The sequence below is a fragment of the Garra rufa genome, chromosome 9 (assembly GCF_049309525.1).
Source record: "Garra rufa chromosome 9, GarRuf1.0, whole genome shotgun sequence".
Classification (NCBI taxonomy): Eukaryota; Metazoa; Chordata; class Actinopteri; order Cypriniformes; family Cyprinidae; genus Garra; species Garra rufa.
The window spans coordinates 15,865,835-15,873,703 of record NC_133369.1 but is presented as its reverse complement, the minus strand read 5'-3'; positions in this window follow the sequence as shown (position 1 = coordinate 15,873,703).

The following is a 7,869-nucleotide window of genomic DNA, read 5'->3' as shown; positions in this document are numbered from 1 at the left end:
GGAAATATGCTAATACGGGACACTCCGTCATCAGTTGTAGGCGGGGCCTGAGCAGTGTGATGTCATACTGCTCAGAAAATCAAAACAACTTTATAATTGAGACTGTTTAGGGTTTTTAGGGATTAAAAAAATTAGTGAATGGATTTCTATCATTGCAGAGTGGTTGTGTCCACACTGCTAAGACACATTTATATGCAAACACCATGTAAAAGTGAATTTTGCAGCTGATTGCCCCTTTAAAAGTACTAAGCAGTTAAGCAAGTTGGTATATTAATGTTATGGCATTGCTAGATTGCTTAATGTAACAAATTTTTAATGTTCATATGTGACCCTGGACCACAAAACCAGTCTTAAGTCGCTGGGGTATATTTGTAGCAATAGCCAAAAATACATTGCATGGGTCAAAATTTTTGATTTTTCTTTTATGCCAAAAATCATTAGGAAATTAAGTAAAGATCATGTTCCATGATGATTCTTTGTAAAATTCCTACTGTAAATATATCAAAATGTAATTTTTGATTAGTAATATGCATTGTTAAGAACCTAATTTGGACAACTTTAAAGGTGATTTTCTCAGTATTTTGATATTTTTGCACCCTCACATTCCTGATTATCAAATAGATGTATCTTGACCAAATATTATCCTATCATAACAAACCATACATCAATAGAAAGCTTATTTATTGAGTATTCATATGATGTATACATCTCAGTTTTGTAAAATTTAACCTTATGACTGGTTTTGTGGTCACATATTTGTATCAAATAGATATCTAGTAATGCTTAAGGCATTTTTACAGCACCCATGGCAAATAATATTTTATTATATATATTTTTTTTACATGCTATGTTACAGAATTAAACAATGTGCACCTGTCATCGACTAATCACTACAGGTTTTTTTTAACATTTTCCATTCAGGAGGTTCAAAGGTTAGCCAAAAGCTCTGTTTTTCTCAATCACTATCATTCTGTCATACAGAGACATTTATTTTTTAGGGAGCCACAACAATAGGAAGGCAAATAATCAAATCAGTGTTGTGTTTCCCTGAGGTTCCAATCAGACTCTGAGCGACGGTGGGGTGGGGGAGGATCCAGATGATGCTGATGATAATAACTGCATGATTTTTGACAAAAGGTTTCACGGGAAAATTAAGGAATGATTTGATTTCCATGCTACATTTCCGCCTGATACAAAAAGATGGGCCTTAATAAACCCCCCCTCCCTGTGGTGAATTATAATTGGTGAGCAATAATTTGGAGGGTTTTGTCTTTTGGGTAATCAAAATCAAACAGCTACTTGGAATAATAAGTGCAAATTTGAGCTAAAAAGCAATTTTGTTTGTAACAATCAACTTCATTGTCCTCATGCCCACAAGTTGATTGAAGAGTGCGTTTACTAATTTCCTCTAGAACAACAAAAGGAACGGAGGCCCGTCTGAAGGAGCGTCAGACGATCATGAGCAGCATGGCAAAAGCAGCAGGTGAATGTTTTAAGTGACAACATCTACCAGCTGGAGAAGGTGTGTGTGAGGCCAATCGCCAACCTTTTCTCCACAGGTAACTGCCATGTCAGACGCCGCCGACGTGGTGTTCATGGCAACCGCAGCCTAGAAGAACAATAGGTGCACCACAGAGCACAGTGGATTGCTTTCCAAAAATAGGCAAAACTGCCACTAGCTGATAATTGTGTGTGTTCAGCGTCATCCTTTTCAAACCTTAGATCTCTCGGCTTTCAACAAGAGTATGCTCATTTGACACAAATACACCATAGAAGACAAGATGAGAGATGGAGAGCCCTTCGGGCATAATTACAGAAGATCAAGCTGGACGAAGAGACAGGAGCATTAAATGAAGCAGTCCAAACTGATACATCAGGTTTCTGAAGGTGAAACATGTGTGTTTACTGGGTCCAGCACGTCAAATAATTGAGCTGCCACACTTCATCAAGACCCTCCTTAATCACCAGCTTGTTATTTGACTAATGATACGACGTTAGATTGTCTCCTACGCAATGCCCCGGTATCTGGGAGGATGAAGATGAGGAAAAGAACTGTGAGATTATTACGACGATTTTTTTGGTCCACCACCAGGATTTGTGAGCATTACATTATGGTTAATTGTTTATGAAGCATGTTTCACATTTATTTTTGATTAGGGATAGAGGAGAGGGAATGGTTGTAATGATACAACCATGGGTTGAACAATGCAAGTCACGCTTTTTGTTTATTTGTGTGTCTGGTTAGAAAAGTCCCTAATGATTATGTAATAATCTGCTAAATAGGCTCAAGGCGACAACCATAGAAATAGCTTAGATGTTCGAGCGTATTCAGTTTATTCAGAATTGAAACGAACAAAACTGGCATTATTGTCACTCTATTAGACATATATGGGCTATTCTACAGAATTGGTGCAAACCGCTGTCCCACAACCAAAAAACACATTTAAAAAGCTTTGAAGTATTCAAATCTTAGATGTTTACTAAGATCCGTTTATTATCTGTTGAAACCCACAATAGTATTTAAAATATCAGTAGGCTTAATATATATAAAATCCTCTTTTAGGTGGTACTTGCAATTGGGAGCTAGCTGTCCCAAACCCCTAACCCTTAGGTTTCAACTACTGAAAATTATATTGAATCAATGTTTGCCTTTATTCCATTGTTGTTTTTAAAAATATATCTTTTTGATTCTTTTAAAAAGCGAATTCCAAAAACAATAATAATAATTTAATATTTTCTTTCGGAAACTTGATGTCCCGCAGTTTCATGTCACTACCGAAAAAGTGTATGTTTTATTCCATTCGCTGAGACTGATTTTAACTACAGCTCTAAATTTATGATTACGAAATTTTCCTGTGTCCACCTCTCTTAAAGCTATATGGTGAGTAGATAGGCCCCCATCATTTTAACCCCTTCAGCTCTGCTGCATATTTGGGATTTTTTTTACTGATTTTGGCATACCTGAATTTAAAATAGCGCCCTACTCACATACATTGGAGTAAATTGATAAAAAATGGTCTCATTTTACAGAAAACAATTTACATTTTAACACAACATGGGTGGAATAATTAATATTTTTTTATTGTATTTTTTCATAATTTTATGATAAACACAAATAAAAAAAATCTAATTTTGCTTTTTTTATTATTACGTTTTTATTTTTTATTATGCTGCAGAATGTTTCTTTTGATTCCACTATGTGCCAGTAAAATGGGTAAAAAATTATTAAAATTGTGGCATTTAAAAGAAAAAAAAAAAGTTATAAATTAAAGGGAAGCAAAATGTCCTCTAGGGGTCTTCATTCTGCAAGATAAGGCATACCAATCCACATACATAGGGCTATATAGATGAAAATGGTCTCATTTTACACAAAACACCTTGAGTTTTAACACATGGGTGGTATAATTAATAATTATTATTGCATTTGTTCATAATTCGTAGTTTTCCAACTCTCATTGAGCGAGATGCGAGCGCGGTAGGGGGCGTGTTGTTTGTGGGGGGGCAAATTTAGACCTTTTTATGCTATTTTATGTACCAAAAATGTAAAATTGATGGGATGCACAAGAAAGTTGAAGTTCTCAGCTTTCAAATGTTACCATATATGTCTAGTTCACTGCCTCGCAACGTATTCATATTTTACAGTAACTTAGGTGATGCAATTTTGGGTGCAGAGCTGAAGAGGTTAAGGTAAACGTGTTCAAATGTATGAAAAATCTCTGTGACTTAAGGAACATCACCACCAAACACATTTTTTCTGCAATTAAGCACACTTTTTTGGGAGTTATTCCATATCTTTTAGTTTTTATATGTGTACCACTGTTCAGAACTGTGCTAGTGAACCATGTGATGATTTTCAAATGTATCTACTTTGAGCTGGGTTCAAATGTATCTAAAATTAAAACATTTTAGTGTAATGTGCAGTCACTACCGAAACATGGGATGTTTTCTCAGAAATAAAGTATACTGAATTATCAACTAAGATGTTCAATGATTTTTGGTTCAATGTATATTTAAACTAATGTATCCTTAAAGGGGTCATCGGATGCAAAACTAACTTTTACATGTTGTTGGAACATTAATGTGTGTTGGTAGTTTGTGTTCACAACAACCCTGCAATGATAAAAATCCACCCAGGTGGTGTTTTTTTAATCTTTAAAAGTAATATCCCCTTTTTAAAATCAGGTCATTCTCAGCTTCTTGTCCATGTGACGACACACCGACAGAGGCAGCTCCCACAATAGTAGATTGACCTGAGCGCCTTACCTTAGACCCGCCCTCACCAAGCTGAAACAGTCCGACTCTGAACGCCATTGTGTGGACTCAGGTGCAGGGAGAAGACAAGAATGTCTCAGATTGAGCGATTGAGGTGATCTGTTGTTGGATGTAATAATGAACACAGCAGTAGTCATTTACTCCCTACATCTGTGCTGCTGAAGACGCAGAGGGTTAACGTTACTTATCCCGATCCTGATCTACATATGCTTCAATGTTCGTGCGAATCGTTCCTGATGCAGCTTCACCCACAGCAGAAGTGAGTTTAAGGGTTTTTTATGTGTCTTTGCAAATGGCCTTTCTTAATAATGTGCTTGTTGGCAAGTTTCGCCACTAAATATGGCTAAACGCGGCTAAACGTTGCTAAATGCGGCTAAAGCAAACATTACAGCTCATCATCCCAGGCAGAGAGGGGTGGGGTGAGCAGAGCTCATTTGCATTTAAAGGACCATAAAATGAAATGAGTTTATTTTTTGCAGAGCTGATTTTGACAAGTATATTATAGACTTTTCATTAAGACCCTAAAGAATCATGGACTTGTGGAAAATGGGCATCCGATGACCCCTTTAAGTAGGGCTGGACGATAAATCGAACGATATTGTGAGGCGCGTTTAGTCTATGAAGCCGGTATTTGATTAGTAGTAAATCTCCATCACGTGCGTTCCGCTCAGGTTCCGCTGGAGCGGCAATTAATACACAAAGACGTAAATCTCTGACAAGCTATGCCAAATCGCGCTCAAAATCGAATGCGAATCGAATGCGATATTGAGCGCGATATGGCGTAATATGGCGTAGCTTGTCAGAGATTTACGTTTCTGTGTATTAATTGCCGCTCCAGCGGAACCTGAGCGGAACGCATTTGATGGAGATTTACTACTAATCAAAGTACCGGCTTCATTGACTAAACACGCCTCACAATATCGTTCGATTTATCGTCCAGCCCTACCTTTAAGTTTGTCATTATTCTGAAAATTAATTATTATTATTATTATTATTATTATTGAAAAAATATATATTTTTTAAATATATACAGTTGCAATCAAAATTATTCAACCCTCCAGAGACTGCAGTAGTTTACAAATACAAGCTTTTCTGAAGATCCAGGAGTTTAAAAAAATTGCATCTATAACCAATTACTGGCATATTAAAAGTGATAATGTCAACACATAATGTAATATTTTTGAGTTCTAGGATTTTTTGATAACACAGCTATGCCATAATTATTCAACCCCTGTTTAACACAGCTGTTTTTTAGTCACTTATTTGTATAGTGGGGAACAAAATTGTCCTAAAACATAATTAAGCCTTTAGAAACTCTATTAGAAAACAGAATTAGCTTGTGCTGTTACACATACATACAGTTAGCCCATGCATATGCTAAGGTTTTAGTGGCTAATATGACAAAGTCAAAAGAGAGAATAAATAATTTTATTACTTTAGAAAATAAGGCTATATGAAGATTTCCAAGGCATTAAAGGTTCCTAGAGACACAGCTGGTAGCCTTATTCGTTAGTTTAAAATGTGTTGTACCAGAAAACCTTTGAAGGTGTTGAACAAAAAAGCACGGTAACGCTTTAGATTACGGTCCGCAAAGAACTACGTAAGTAAACTGAATTTACAGTGTAAGTTTCTGTAATTATAATGTACCTATATATAACGAACATGTAGGTATAAGGGAAGAATATATTAAATTTGGGTAATTAGGGGGTAACAAACCAGATATGCAACCTGCAAAGAACTACATAAGTATACTGAACTTACGGTGTACGTTTCTGTAATTATAGTGTACCTACAGTATTAAAGCACGTACGTGTAGGGAGAACATGTTACATTTTGATAATTGGAATAACAACCAGATATGTGACCTGCAAAAAAATGTAAGCAAACCTAAGTTACGGTATTAACAGGTATCTCTATTAATGTGCCAGGCATAAATCATACGTTTGGTGTATTTACACGTAAGCTTTTTTAAATAACTGGTAAAATACACTCTTGTTGCATGTAATTACAGGGTAAGTGCGCCATCTGCGGGCTGTAAATTAAAGTGGCGATTGTTCCACTCTTGTTCAAAGAAGTTACAGGGTAAGTAGACATCTGCGGGCTGTAAATTAAAGTGGCGATTGTTCCGCTCTTGTTCAAAGAAGTTACAGGGTAAGTAGACATCTGCGGGCTGTAAATTAAAGTGGCGATTGTTCCACTCTTGTTCAAAGAAGTTACAGGGTAAGTAGACATCTGCGGGCTGTAAATTAAAGTGGCGATTGTTCCGCTCTTGTTCAAAGAAGTTACAGGGTAGGTACACAATACATAGAAATGTGACCTCATAATAATTCGTATGTATTTTACGTAAAATGTGGTTCTAAAACATACATTTATTTACGTTTTTACAGACACTAGACTATATGTCTACTTAATGTTAGCAAGACTACAATTTAAACCCTTAAAATACATAAAATTTCTGCAATCGTTTAATCATTCATGTACGGTGCCCGCCAGGGGACACCTTCGGTTCACTTATGTTTGTCGTGGCCACGACATATAAACTCGTGGGAACATGATATTATGTTGTGGCCACGAGATATTAATTCGTGGGAACGTCATATTAACTCGTGGGAACGTGATATTATGTCGTGGCCACGAGATCATTTTGTCGAGGTAACGACATCCTTATGTCGTGGCCACAAGATGCGATGATGAGGGAACGAGATCCATTTCTCGTGGCCACGACTTATTATGTTGAGGAAACAACATGCATTTCTCGTGGGCACGAGTTTTAATGCATAAACAAACCTGCGTGACCATAGTAACCCAGGATTAGCCTATCAGAGATAGGTTTATTAATATTTTATTTTTAATTAAGAAATTAATATATTAATTGTTACAGAAATTAATACAATATTAAATTATTATATTAACAATGGGCGATGCTGTATATGCGAATGCTGATGCTGTCTGTGCGCGATGTAGACAGTATATTCAAAAGTTTATCATGAATAAATATTACATAAAGTACATCAAATAAAATAGCCCTACAGGAAACATTTTATCCCACAGTCTTGTCCATTAACTGATCCTCCTCTTTCCGTAATATTTTTATTATTCGTTTATATTCGTTATTTCCCCCTTCATTTCGATCTCCTTAAGGTTCTGAATGTAGGTTCAATGACTGGGATTTTTTCAGTTCAAAGGCTGAATTTAACATATATTGTATTTTATTTAGTCTAATTAATAGACAAATATAGTGTTTCAGTGAAGAGTGAATTATTCACGTAGTTTCATTTGGAAATCATTTATCGTCACACCGTAAAATAGGCCTATTTTATTTTATTTTTATTTTTAATAATTTCTATTATTATTAATTATTATAATTAGCCCATTATTGTAGGCCTATATATTTATCTATTTTCGTTTATATTCGTTTTCCCCCTTCATTTTCATCTCTTTACTTAACGTATATGGAAATGATAGGCTACTGTAAATGCTTGACATGACTGATTTTGACTGGAATGTAGTTTAAAGGTTGAATTGAACATATTTTTATTTTGTTTCGTCTAAGATACTAGACTATATAATACTATACTGTTCACTGACGAATGAATC